The sequence below is a fragment of the Falco punctatus genome (genome assembly GCF_963210335.1).
Source record: "Falco punctatus genome assembly, chromosome: 1".
Lineage (NCBI taxonomy): Eukaryota > Metazoa > Chordata > Aves > Falconiformes > Falconidae > Falco > Falco punctatus.
The window spans coordinates 30,915,192-30,930,617 of record NC_137580.1 but is presented as its reverse complement, the minus strand read 5'-3'; positions in this window follow the sequence as shown (position 1 = coordinate 30,930,617).

Genomic DNA, 15,426 nt, shown 5'->3' with positions numbered 1-15,426 from the left:
TGCCCTTAGCAAAAAATATAGATTGGTATATTTTTATGGGATTAAATATTAAATTATCATCCATATGTAATCTACACCATTCTTTGAAGAATAATTTCACTCAACATGAATTATAGTAGCAGAACACAACATTTATTTTTATTACTACAGGTCAGTTGTCACTGTAAAACAGTGCCTTCTTTCTATGCTGTGTCTATCTGTAGAACACTAACATTCTAGATATTTTTATTTTACAGAAATGGGAAAAATCTAATTATTACTTAGTTTTTTTATGATAGCTTAAAGGCCTTTTTCATTATAAATAATTACACATATTAGTATAGTCTACATAAAGTTATATGTCATATATTGTTGGTCTGAATGTGCATCTATGTTATGTCCTGTTTTATTAAAGACAAAAATTCTGAAGTAAGCAAATGACATATACATATATACACACTTGAAGTATCTGTGATTATATCTGCAGCCACCTTTTCCAAAGTTTCTGAGTAAACAGAACCCAAATTAAGTTTTGGTGTGTGTTTGTTTTTGTTGTGTTTTGTTTTTAAATAAACAGAATTAATTTTTCCTACTGAATTGGGATTTTCCCAGTCTAGGATTTAAATTTGAATCCATCTATGCCTACAAAAAAATTATCTAAACTGTTAATAGACTATAAGAATAATATTCAGAAAGGTACCATATGAGTTATGTAGCCTTTAAAGATAAATAAAACCCCTAAAATTAGGGAAAAGCAACAAATAGAAGGTACATTTTTATATTATTTTTGAAAAAAATGTTGAAGCATGTTAGTGAAAATATCTTTAAGTATGTATTTGCAGCAGTCTTCAAGCAACTATCATGCCTGTATTCTTTCATTACACTACTTACATAGAAGGATTAAAGGTTATAGCTGAGCATAGGCTGAATAAAAGTACGCTATATAATTCAGAAAGACCAAGACAATGTGATTTTGCCATGGATCTGATTTGTTTCTATAAACAAGTTCTCAGATTTAATTCTTTTAAATTAATTGTTCCTATGAATTTGTTTTGCTGTTGATAGTCGTCTTTTCCTTCACACTGTATTAGAAAATCATAAAAGAAGATAATATGTTCTATCCAAGAGTTTCTCCTCATGAGCATTTCCTAATGATGTCATAGGTTTTATCAGCTATACTATATGTTGTCAGCAGGCAGAACTTAGATCATAACAATTTCCACCACAGGTTCCTGTAATGTATGTTTATAAGACAGTCCTACCATACATTTTCAGTCAAAAATGAAACATGTAGGATTTAGGTATATATTTTTTGCTCCTTTTTACTCTATCACATTGTTAAGTACTGACTTATGCAGCATGAGTGATGTCTTTATCATAAGGTATATTGATCAGGAGAGCTGCTGCAATTGTAATTTATCCACATGTATCAACAGTATTTCAAATGGCTCTATTATACCTGTCTGTCCAAGACTGCACAATAAAAATCTTATGGTACCAGTTACAAACAAGAGTGAGATGTCTGTTCTCAGGTCAAAACCAAGTAATGAACAAAAGCTCCATATACTCTGAAAGAAAAGTTTTATAGAGAGTGGTAATATTTTAATTTTGTATAGCAGAAATTTGTCCATTTTTTTCAATGATATCGATTGCTTAAATAAAAAAAAAATCCTCCCCTCCTGCTTACCGCTCTTCCCATTATATCTTTAGACTAACATTATATACATCACTATACTTATTAATCTCCCTATATCTACTTTCATAGTGTGTTACAGACCTGTAGTTATCCAGATTTGAAGAACGTGAAAGCCTCACAAACACACCATTTTCTGTTGTTAGTTCTGGAACAGAGATAATAAATTTTCCTCTCCCTATCAATCCTGCTCCACTACATCTTCTCACACTCGATGCTTGCTTCTCTGTCCTTCCTATCTCCTAAACGGGTTTTCTGTCTTGGCGGTTGTTTCACCCAGAGAGACAGACAACTGGCAGAAAATAATTCCAATTGTATCACCTACTCTTTTTGTGATTCTGTGTGATACAGATATGGGTTTACATGCATTCTGTTTGAGGCTGGCCACCTCTGTTTACACTTTGTTGTGTATCTAATCCTTCTAGCCAAATCTGAGAAACATTAAGGATAGGCATGGCCATGACCTTCCTGCACAGCAGGAGCTATCAGACTGCTACTTGAATATCTTTGTCACAAATACACTCCTATGTTTTTGTCTAATGACTATAAACCTGTTCCTAATTGTTCTACTTTATTCCAGAATGAACTACAAATGCCACTTATTAAGTATATTGTCTTAGAGTACGTGCAGTCAGCAGTGTTAACTCCTGAGACTTTGGGACATTACATCTGGTAGTGATAGACATCTAGATAATATTAAAAAAAACATTAAAAAGATACAGAAAATCAGATTTTAAAATAGTAACAAGCTATGTATTTATAACATCACATACTGCTGGATTAAACAGAATACATACCTGGTAAATAGCTATCGGGGAACAAAGGAGGAAGCATTTCCAGCATTTTTGATTAAACAGGAATTTGTCCAGCTTAGCTGGAAGCTTTTCAAATTATTTTATATGATATTTAACTGATTAATTAAAATGGACCTAAATATATTAGCAAAAATTAGAAGCTAAACAACATTGTTATTGGACTACAGATAAGTCAAAACCAATATATCGTTTGATTTCTGTCATGGTTTAACCCCGGCCGGCAACCAAGCACCACACAGCCGCTTGCTCACCCCCCTCACCCAGAGGGATGGAGAGGAGAATCAGAAAGGAATGTAAAACTCAGGGGCTGAGATAAGAACAATTTAATAGGTAAGGCAAAAGCTGCACACCCAAGCAAAGCAAAGCAAGGAATTCATTCACCCCTTCCCATGGGCAGGCAGGTGTTCGGCCGTCCCCAGGAGAGCAGGGCTCCAGCATGTATCACAGTTACTTAGGAAGACAAATGCCATAATGCCAAATGTCCCCACCTTCCTTCTTCTTCCCCCAATTTATACACTCAGCATGACATCATATGGTATGGAATACATCGTTGGCTCGCTCGGGTCACCTGTCCTGGGTGTGTCCCCTCCCAGTGTTCCGTGCCTCTCCAGCCCTCTGGCTGACAGGGCCCAAGGAACTGAAAAGTCCTTGATTTAGTATAAACATCACCCAGCAACAACTAAAAAATCAGTGTCCCATCAACATTGTTCTCACATCAAAGCCAAAACACAGCACTGTACTAACTACTAAGAAGAAAATTAACTCTATCCCAGCTGAAATCAGTTGTTTGAACGAGTTCAGTCAGTGTGTTTGTTATTCAAATTAATGATTTTTGAACAGTCATGCAAATTTTGTAAATTTTGTTGTAAATATTTTCAGTGAAAGAACAAGTAAGACCACTTAAACATATTTCTCGTGCTGACATCTGTCAGCTGAGGCTGATAGAAACAGCGAGAGACAGAGAAGAAAAGTGAAGGACTTACTATTACAACAAAAAGCAGGACTCTGCAATTTTTTGATTTATTTTCTTTCATGGAAAAACATTCTTAAGACTCTATGGGTAAGACATTTTGAATGCTTTGATTACAGTGCTGTTACCTACCATGGAAGATCCGTCTCAATTTGCTGTTACAGTCTCAAGCTTCTCTACTGTTAAGTGCTGTTGATGTCTCTTGTTCCGCATCCCTGAAATTCCATCCATGCTACATTCCTGTAGCACAAACTTTCACTGGAAAATTGCTAGCTCCTGTCTTATCACACAGTCCAATCTAAACTAGTGTCTACCTTGCTGCTTCCTTTGTTCACAAATCATCATATATATACACAACCTATATCTTTTCAGTCCCATTTCCTTCCAAATATTTTTCCTGTCTTATTCATTACCTTCACACTTCTTATTGTCTTCTGTTGTCTCTTATACCCTGAGCTATAATTCAGTTAGATGCTTAAATCAATCTACTAAATAATGCTTTTATATAATTTAAGTTCATTATGAAAGATACTATTATGTCTGAGTAGTCTATTTTTTTTCTGACAGATAGCTAATAGTAACTAAAAATTTTGTTCCCAAGAGAGGCTTTTAAATTACATGCCATTTAAATCTGTTTCTGAATTACTAGACATTTAAGGTTTGTGGTTTTAAAATTAGTTATTTTGACTCAGAAACACTAAGAGCAAAGAAAATATAGGGAAAAGAAGCACACCAAACTGTTGGAAAAATACAGGGAAAAAATGTATCTTAATAAATGATAAGTATAACTTTCTCATTCAACACCTTTATGAAATGCTTGTCAGCTCAGTTCTGTACATCTTGCTGGTCATATGAGTCTATGAAGTATCACTTTGTTATTCCCCGTACAATAAACTTCCAGTAAGATTTAGTATGAGAGGGTAGTACAATCCCCATGTCTTGAAATGATCTCAGAGAGACACTAGTAATCTTCCTATTGCCTGACAGGACATTTATGATTTTAGCTTTATTTGCTGAGTAAATTATTTCACAGATTGTCATTAAATCTAAAAGCATGCTGTCAGATCAAGAAAAAGCCCTTACATGTCCCTTGGCAAATTCATTGTAGTGGCAAAGATCTCTAATAAACATACCATTCTTCAACACAGTACTTAACAAGACAGGCATTTTTTTTTCTTTCTTTTTGATTCTGATACCATACAATGTGTTATTGTATATTAATAGTGGTGCCTGAATATCATCATAAAAATTTTGAATAGAAAGCATGTGTACACCATGACATGCTTGATATCCATCAGGTAACTGCAACTATACTTGCTGCATCATCACGCCTTTTAAGCAAACTTTTTGCTCAGCACATAAGTACATTATGTTGTTCCAAAGCCATTTGCACTAGCTGAGAATTTACTACAGGGTGAAGTTCAAATAATTTGTTTTGACATAGACAGCTCTAAATGACCTGTGAACTTCAAGACTGAAATATTTTCCTTTCTGCTCCAGCTGGTAACAGTGGATATCAGTCATGGATTTCCTTGTACTTTGCTTGAAGATTTCTTTTCTGGATTATTCTATGTACTCAGTCTGGGAGTTCTTTCAAACAAACTGTTAATGTAGTCAGTTTTAATTGTTTTAAAAGGACAACTTTTAAGATTAAATAATTTTTGGGAATACCTATGCTAAGAAAAACATATATTCAAGCTGAGATACAGCCCAAGTGAGATTTAAATGAGAGGAGCCTTTTCAATGTAGGGATTACTGTCTGTACTGCATGGTAACATCAGACTTGCATGAAACGGAGGGCTGCAGAAACAGTGGCAGCATGGCTGTTGAGCAGAGTTGCAGCCATACTCTCCCTTCCATTCCTTACACATTCCAAACACAACAGCAAAAAAGTAGGAGAGGTGAACCTAAAGACTTCTCTAAGTCTTCTCTCCCCTGAGCATGTCCATATTATCCTAATTTGATTTTTTAACCCTACACATCCAATATGAAATCTCTGAATTATCAGTCTTCAGCATATTCATTCATAAATACAGTGCATAAGAGGGAAATATACAATCACATATGGGATGTGTGGGTAGACAGATGAATAGGAGAAAAAAGTGCTCAGTGAGTACCTATGAACAGCTACCTAAATCTTAGTGTTTGGCATAAATGGTAATGAGGAAGCTGCATGCCAGGTCAAATGCTTCAGAGCAGGTGCAAAGGAATGAGTGAAGGGAGGTGAAGAACAGAAAATATTAAATTGTACCTCAAGCTTTTCAGGTCCACCAAATAACTGAATTTTCAGATGTATCTGTAGAAGCAGGAAAATGGATACTTTGACAACAAAATAATTCTGAGGGTGCTCTTTCTGGGAAATTATTCTACATTGGTATGCAGGGTTTAACCAATTATTTCTGGTCATGTCTGCACATAAAATTTTCCTGCTTCCTCTCCAGATGCTTAACACTTATTAAGTATTGCAAACATTTTGAGAAAAAAAAAAAAAAATCATGTGACAGAACAGTGCCAACAGCACCAGGATCCATTTAGAATCTACAGTAGATTGTTCAAGTCCTACCAAAGTACAATGGTGAGACACAAAATTAATTAACATTCAATATAGTCCAAAATGTCTTATATGAAACCTATTTGCACAACCCCTTGCTGTTTTCATTACATTTATTCACCTGAGGATTATCAGTGCAACACAGATCCTCTTGAAATTGTTTACTAATAAATGGCTAATGTGTTCTGAATGTTAATTACTGTGTTTATACTTGAGATTAAACACACACAAAAAAGACTATTAGCCACTAAAACCATTTGATTAGCAATTACTCCTTACTTTATGAAGACTATTGCAGTGAACCAACATGATTCACCAATGAAATAAGTCATGAACTAAAGTCAGAGTAGAAATTTTAAATGTAAGTGCTACCTTTGAAAGAGTAATAAACTGCATATGAAACCCAGGCACCTAACACAAATGGAAAGGCTTCTGAAAGATCAGGTCAAAGCCTGCTCAATATCAATCTTAAAGGCTAATTTTCAAAATGCACAGTTAATAATTTTAACCTTTCCCCCACACTATCTCTATCTTACACATGTTGGATATATTGTTTCAGGTAGTTATATTCAGCCAATTTTTAAACACTAGTTTCTGGGGCAAATGGGCAATTAGAAATTGAGTTTGATCTCAGAGTCTATCTGTTTGCAGTGACTTACATCTCAGTTTATTGTTCTCAGTCTAAGTCTCAGTTTATTAACATTTGGTATGTGTTGCAAATATGTAGTGTAATCTGCAGTCTGTTACATTACTGTGTAATGTGCCATAAAGAAAAAAGAATGTACAATTACTGATTTAGTATCTATTTCAACAAGAAAAAAAGCAGAAAATATCTATGTATTTTTTCACTGAAACAAAAGAACTATTGCTGTTCCCTGATTCTTCTCCAGTCTTTTGTTTTTTGTTTTAGGAAAGATATTTTTAGTCTGCATAGTATAACTATCTCTTATGCATATGCAATCTGATTTAAGAGAAAGGAAGAAAGTTTTTTTCCCACTTGCTCTGAAAGAATAGAAACATCTAGATACAATAACTGTTAAAGTGGACAAGTTGACCTGGAACTAGTTAAAATTATGTAGTTAATAAAAGTATACAAAAGATTACCCTCTAAGTTGAAGTTCTGATAAGTTTCAACCCGTTTACTGTGTCAATAAGGAATGATTTCCTCTGCCCTTTCAAATAGTGAAACATATTCTCAGCAAGGCCAGTGACACACTCAGATCTCTGTTCACCAAGTCTAGGAAGCATTCTTCGTTACTGAAAGATAGAAGTTTTTAGCTCTTATTTAAAATAGAATAAGAGGTATTTCCAAAACAATGATCTTACTGTTAATCTGATGATCCTAACACAGTTACAATAATAAATATGGAAGCACTACACCATTTATCTTATTTTTTTTAATGCTTTACCTGTATCTACTAAACAAGAGAAGCTAATTTTGTTGTAGAATGGCCTGAACAACATTCCCAAACATATGTCTTTTCTATACCTCCTGCTTACACCATTCTCTTAAACAACATGTCCACTATTATCTAAAGAAACTTCCAGAGAATCTCATTTTTCTCATGCAAAGAGTACCAGAAGGAGATAACTATTAAGCAGTTTGGAAGCAGGGTTAGTTGAAGAGAAAAGCAAATAGAGGTTGTTGCTTTGTTTTTTAAAGTCTAAAATTTAAATATATTGAGTGGAAAACGGTTGGAAATCAGTTTTCTTTTGCAAGCTGGTAGGAAATATCACAAGAAATAATGGTTTCACTGATTAGAGTGTTTGGGTGCTTCAGTAAGTAGGTTCCTTGCTTTTGCCTAGTCATCATCAAGCTCTAATCTATTTCACAGGTGTGTTTCCTTTGAGTGGAAATTCTTACTTACATTACTCTAAGAGAAATAAAATTAGACAAGATGAAAAGATAGCAAACATACTGTACTGAACAGTGAATATAAACTCTTACACTGGAAGCAAAGTGAGTATCTTAGTGGATGACTCCTTTTTGCCTTGAATGCACTCAATGGCTGTCTTCCTGACTTCTTGCCCTTTATAAAGCTTTAGTTCATCTAACTAATCTTGCAGTGAATATAATGTTGCCTATATGCTACAGTGCAAGTCACAACCCAGAGTATAATCACTATATGGGTGACATTTCTTAGAGGTGAAATAGATAACAGCAAAGGAAAGATTATAATAAATAAAGTTAAACTACAAAAGGATATGTGTTTTTAACATCATTTTGTTTCTAATATTCTCAGAAAATAAATGCACTGAATAGGAAATATTATTAGAGTTATTTACTACTCATCTAAACTAATTCATGGGATATAACTTCTCATTGATCTCTTGTTCTTACACAAGTTCTAATGCAAAATTGATTTACTTCTCTGTTATTCTTCCCAATACTGTACCTGACATTTAAGAATTAAAACTGTACAAAGAACAGTAAGATAAATAAAAAATTTGATTGCAAAAATGTGATTACAAATATAGATAAATATTGCTTAAATTATACATAGAAATTTTGGTAAAACTAACCTTCTGTATTCTAGGAATTAGGTGCACAATATTACATGCATTTTCCACGGAAGCAAGTGAAATGTCAGTTAGAGATACAAAGGTGTGACTACATAAATCAGTAATTAGTTTGATTCAGATAATAGCTACCTCAACTTTTGGACTATAATTTTTCTAGTCTAAGGGGATTGGCTCTGCCATCATCTGTGTTTTTCTGTACTGCACTAGGCATCAACAAGTGAAATTATTATTATAAATTATTTTTATTATTTTATTTATGTATTTTTGAAAAGTCTTTATAAAGCATTATGAAGAGTTATCTTTAGTTCATAATGTAGGAAATAGATGATCAGTAAAAGCTTCAATTTATTGTTCTGCTGTATTCTTATTACACAAATTGTGTATCAGAATAACAAATGATGGTCTGAATGATGTGCAGTACTGATCCTAATTTATCCTTTTATATTTCATCCCATATTTTATAGTTTTCCAAGTTACTGTAATTTAAAAAAAAAAAATCAATTTCATTTTGTAACTAAAAAACCATAAATTATCTAAACCAGGAACACACTAAAATATGCCAAAATACTAATTAGGACTAAAAGTTACAGCAGGTTTGTTTCTCAGAGTTTGAAATTTTTAAGGGGAATATGGTCTGGGCAGATTTTATCTTTTCAGGGAACCTGAAGGAAAATAATTAAGCTTTGTCCATATTTCTTAGCAAGAGCTTTAATAAGACCCAGTCTCCACTTTACTATAGGCATCTATTGCCTATACTGATTTATGGACAGATATTAGAGAATTCAGTAATGAGATGTTCTGCTAGCGAACAAGATGTTCTAATTGATACACTGATAGAGCTGGAGCACAAACAAAATATGCACCTTCTAATCAGTTATTTTAGCAAAAAAAAAAATTACATGCAGTTTGTAAATATAGCATTGAAGCAAATATATTAGATAAAACACTTCTGTGGAAAACTGCATGGATGCAAATATAGAAACTAGAAAGGAAATTATCTGTTAATGGCCTGAAATTATGGAAATAAGAGCTAGAAGTAAAACTGATTACAGGACGGTGCACATTTGGTTTAAAAATTGTTCTTTGTCAATATTTCCCAATTAAGGCAATTGGGCATTTCAGAGAGAGTACTTTGAAGGCTCTTTATAATATCTGTGGATGACACTAGCTAGCTGTGTCTTCTTATACACCAATGCATGAAGCAAGGCAGGATCAAATTGTACAGTGACCATCGCGAACTGAAAGGCTGGTGTAAAATTAAGAGAAAATGTAAGAAAAATAATAAAAAGCACAATATTTCAAGAGAAATAAAATCAAAAGTGTGAGTGGTAGAATAAGATGCCTGAAAAGGACCATGAGCCAAATAAGTGACAGAAGTTCATACTGTGGGAGTGCCTGCACATCCTCCCCTCTTGGTAAAATGACCAGGATAACAACAGAGGATAAAATGGGGATACAACTCTACACAGCGTGTTTGCATACAGTGCCCAAACCTTTCTGTTCTGATGGTGTTTGCCGAAAGTGGAGGATGCTGAAAAAGAAACTATAAATTGCTAACATACAAGGATGCAGTAGCAAGGCGTTACCAGGGGACTTTTAAAACATGTAATGAATCAGCTCACAAAAAAAACAAATTCCAGAAGCAGAAAAATGTTTAGTTAGTGTTGGGAGAGAGGAAGGGAAACAGAGCAGCAGTATGAATAAGTTTTGGGACTGTCAGAGTTTCCCTGGGTCATTTGAATCTCATACAATTGTCCTCAGCAGATCAACACCGCACCCCCCCACCCCACCCCCCACCTTGGTGGTGTCTGCAAACTTACTGAGGGTGCACTACCCTCATCCAGATCATCCATAAAGATATTAAGCAGAACTGGTCCCAATACTGAGCCCTGGGGAACACCACTCGTGACCAGCAGCCAGTTGGTTTTAGTTCCATTCACCACAACTCTTTGGGTTCAGCCATGCAGCCAGTTTCTTACCCAGTGATGAGTACACGCATCCAAGCCATTAGCAGCCAGTTTCTCCAGGAGAAATGGCTGTGGAAAATGGCATCAAAGGCTTTACTAGTGTCTAGGTGGATGACATCCACAGCCTTTCCCTCATCCACTAAGTGGGTCACCTTGTCATAGGAGCAAATCAGGTTAATAAGGCAGGACCTGCCTTTCACAAACCCGTGCTGGCTGGGCCTGATCACCTGGTTGTCCTGTATGTGCCATGTGATAGCACTCAAGATGATGTGCTCCATAACCTTCCTTGGCACTGAGGTCAGACTGGCAGGCCTGTAGTTCCCCATATCCTTCTTCCAGACCTTGTAGATGGGCATCACATTGACTAACGTCCAGTCAACTGGGACCTCCATAGTTACCCAGGACTGCTGATAAATGATAGAAAGTGTCTTGGTGAGCATATCCATCAGCTCCCTCAGTCCCCTTGGGTGGATCCCATCTGGCCCCATAGATTTGTGTGTGTCTAAGTGGTGTAGCAGTTTGCTGACTATTTAGCTTTGGATTGTGAGGGCTTCATTATGCTCCCCATCTCCGTCTTGTAGCTCAGGGGGCTTGGGTACCCCAAGAACAACTGGTCTTACTATTAAAGACTGAGGCAAAGAAGGCATTAAGTGCTTCAGCCTTTTTCTCATCCTTTCTCACTATGTTTCCTCCAGCACCCAGTAATGGGTGAAGATTCTACTTAGCTCTTCTTTTGTTGTTAATGTATTTATAGAAACATTTCTTAATTGTCTTTTACCACAGTAGCCAAATTCAGTTTTAGCTGGGCTTTGAGCCTTTTAGTTTTTTCCCTGGACAGCATCACAATGTCTTCATAGTCCTCCCAAGTTGCCTGCCCCTCCTTCTTGAGGTCATAAACTCTCCTTTTTTTTCCTGAGTTCCAGCCAAATCTCTCTGTTCAGCCAGGCCAGCGCTCTTCCCCACCAGTTCGTCTTTTGACACATAGAGATGGCCTGCTCCTTACATTTGATTTAAACTACATCAGCTGAGCAGTTTTTCCTATGAAATGACACGTAGTCTTCACAGAAAGGAAATAGTTTGGTGAGAAGCAACTGCATATCAGACAGTATGAAGTTATTATTTTATTCTTTTAAGCACGGATGGTACTTTTTGTTGAACAAGATTTAATTTCAGAGCTTACCAATGTGATATCACCAAAAAATAGCCTACAGCAGTGTGGAAATATGAAAATAATCTTGGATTTATAAGAAACAAAGAAAGAATTTCATTTGTTGAGTCTAGATAAAAGAATGTTGAGAAAAGATATGGCTGCAATTTTACAAAATGTAGAGCAAGTTACAAAGGAATGGTCGTCTCAATGGCCACTGTAGTAAGGACAACCCTTCACGCACAAACTACATAAAAAATGAATGAAACTAAAGTAAACAGTGATTCAGATTGCATATTAGGAAAAATCTCCAAATATTGAGGTTGCGAAGTTAATACTTCATACTTCTAATAAACTGGTTTGTTAGAGGGGAAATGTATTTTATTAATTTCAAGAAAGTTTCACTGAAAGCACATGTAAATTTATTTATTTCTTCAAAGTAAATTTGAAGTTTTGCATTACTTGAGTTCAGACTAAGAACTCATGCAGTGAATATTCTAGGAGTTCAACTGTACTATTGCTAAAAGTAAAAGACCTACAGCTGATGAACCCCACAGCAGAAAAAATACTCAAGGAATGAGTTACAAGGAAATAAACAAAAGAAATTCCAGTGTTTTTTGCTTAACCTTGTGAAAAATCTCTGAATTTCTACCCTTCCCTGTCTTTCCAACACTGGCTGTAAAGCTGGCATAACAGGCTCTGGCCTCCCAGGTGATATTTTATGCCTTTTTCGTTCTCCAGCTATTCACATTTTCCTCTTTAGACAAGCCACCATGTGGCTTTACCATGGGATGGATACTGTTAAGGATACAACATATTCAAGGCAATCACTTCTCACCTGGTGTTTTTTGCTTCTTCTTTACAGGCTTGTTATGATTATACCCTGCCCTGATTTGCATTGGATTAGTGGAATTTCCCTGTCTCTTTAATGGAAGGGAACATATGGCACATAGCTTTAAAAGTGTGCTACCAAACATAATGAATGTTGGATTGACATTGTTATACCCATAGGCTTTGTTGATAAAAACAAATATTTATACACTATGACATTCTTTCTGCAAATTGCTACCCCTACTCAATGTATGATTCATGAGAAAAAGGATCAGATAGAACAGACTTGGCAAATGGGTAGAAATAGAAATAAACAAGCAGAGAGAAGAACAAAATTCTGTATTATAGAATACAGGACCATATTGCCATTGCTAGAAACACACCATAAACCTTTTACTGATTTTTGAGGGCCTCAGAACTGAGGCTTGTTAGGTTTGCTCTTCAAATAAGGAAAGTTTGAACTTTCCTTGACCTGCCTGTAGCTTTGCTTTACTTGATTTCTCTGTGAAAGCAATTTCTCTAATTGACAAGGTGTACCTTGTGTATGAGGATGTGAGTACCCAGGATTTCACAAAGGTTGGGGTTTGTAATGAGAGTTTTATAGATAAATAATTTGGTCATAAAATTATTCAAGTGATTTTTATGCTTTGTACTGATATGTCCTGAGAAATCAAAGCTTATCTTATACAAATAATTGCAGATTTTTTTAACAGTCATTTGCTAATATATGTATTAGAACTGCAGAATAAACGGTTAGTCCCACATAAGAATTTCTTCCAAGGCAGAAAAAATGCAACTGGCTCTGATCTATGCTTCATGTAATATACAGTAATCATTGAATTATTTCATGGCTTTCTCATCTATTGTGGAATAATAGCCACTCGTAGAATGCAAAGTATGTTGTTTTTATGGTTGATATAAGAATACATGGCAATATATTGCCCAGTTACCAGAAACCTTTCTTTTCTTGCCTCTTGGAAACTGAAGCACATTTCCTCTATTTCTCCTTATATGCTTTTTTTGGTGAACATTTCATAAGGAAGTTGGACAACTTCATATGGTAATACTGATGTTGTGCCTCATACTGAATATAAATCATGTCTGTGGCAGCTCCTGGCACCCCACATTACACTGACACTTCTGTTTGTCTTGAGCTGTGTTTTCAAACATCTGTAAATTTCCAGTTCAGCTAACACAATATCTCACTTTACAATTTCTCACATTTGATCTCAAATGTCTGTTAAATAGAATATCAGTAGGTGTCAATCAGTGAGACTTTGGTTCTCATCCTGCAAGGTAATGACACTGAATACCTTGCTACTTCACCCTGCAGGCTTTCAATATCTGTTTATTATTTTGACACTGATTTCCAGTAGCCTATACTATGTAGGCTACATGTCTAAACCCAGATTTCATGGCATATTATTTGAAGTCATGTTGAGCAATCTACAGCTTATTTTCAGACATTACTGTATTAAACATATCATATCCTAAAAAAAACAGTTCTGACTTGCAGGTAGTCACCCTTTTGCTGTCACATCTCCCAGTAAAGATAACTTAAGGGAATGTTAATATTAGAATTATAAAAAGTTGAACTGGAGGATATTTTAAAGGTTTATACAGTACAGTCCTGTAGTTTTCAAACTAGTGTTAAATGATATAAAAAAATCATGGACAATTTCTTAGGAATCTATAGAAGATTAATAAAAAAATAGGTATCTGAAATTTGCTGAAATTTTACAAGATATTCCATAGTTCTACTGTTCAATTGCATCTCAAATTGGTATTACTATCTCCTTCAATTAAACCAATGGCCCCTTATGTGTCTCCAGGGTTCAGAAGATGTCCAAAAAGTTGCTTAATTATTTTTGGTTTTAAAACCAGAGAACTGCTAGGACAAATAAGGGGAAGGGACAATCCAGTAGAACAGTTCATTTCCAATAGTGATAAGAAAAACGGTTCCTTCTTGTTTTGTCACACAGTTGTCACAGCTTTGAGTTGAGATCATTATTCTGTTTCATGTTTGAGGTACAGTTACAGAGTTAGCTAGAATCAAAGAATCCATAGACATGGTTTTCTACATTTTCAGCTGTTTATTCTTTTATTTGGCTGTCACCAATGAAATCATGGCAGTAGATATAATTCCTTGTATTCTAATATATAAATGTATATTTCCTATTATTATATCAGGGCTGTCAACTTTGAGGCATGTCCAGTTAGGTTAGCTACCAAAAACTGTGCTTGTGAATCTTGTGACTAACAGTGGGCCAGTGGCTAAAGAAACAAAAGAAAATTCGCTTTTACTGTCTTTTAGCAACAAACACTTAGCGGTATGTACCATTTGGAAAAAAAACCCAAACCTTAAATAACCTGTCAACTTCTACTATCATTAAAAGCTAAAGGATGAATGGTATGAGAACCCTAAAAGAAAACTAGCTCATATAGACCAAATTATGTTTAAATGGGCTTAACTTATGCTGCGTCTACTGATGAACAATAATTTCAAAGCTGTGTTATAAAGTATTTGCTAATGGAAAAATGAAACTCTTTGATCTTTGACACCACATTGAAAGAGGGAACCTTCCTTTCAAAGACAACAGGGAGAATTCCTTCAAGCATAAATAAAATTAACCCCCAAAAAATGACAACAGGAATAATTTTTTTTTGTTCAGCTGTTCCTGTGAATGCTCAAATAATCTCTTTGTATGAGCCACTAAATTACAAATATTAGAAAAGACCACAAAGCCACAGGAGAGCAGTAACTACCTTGCAGCAGAAAAAAGGAATCTCCTATGGTAGATAGGAAGTTGTATTCAAGCAAGCTACTTTTTCTGATTGAGCATGGGCAGATATATATATATATATATATATATATATATATATATATATATATGTATGTATACATGTATGATGTGGATAATAATTTTGTACAGGAAAATGATATGGACTG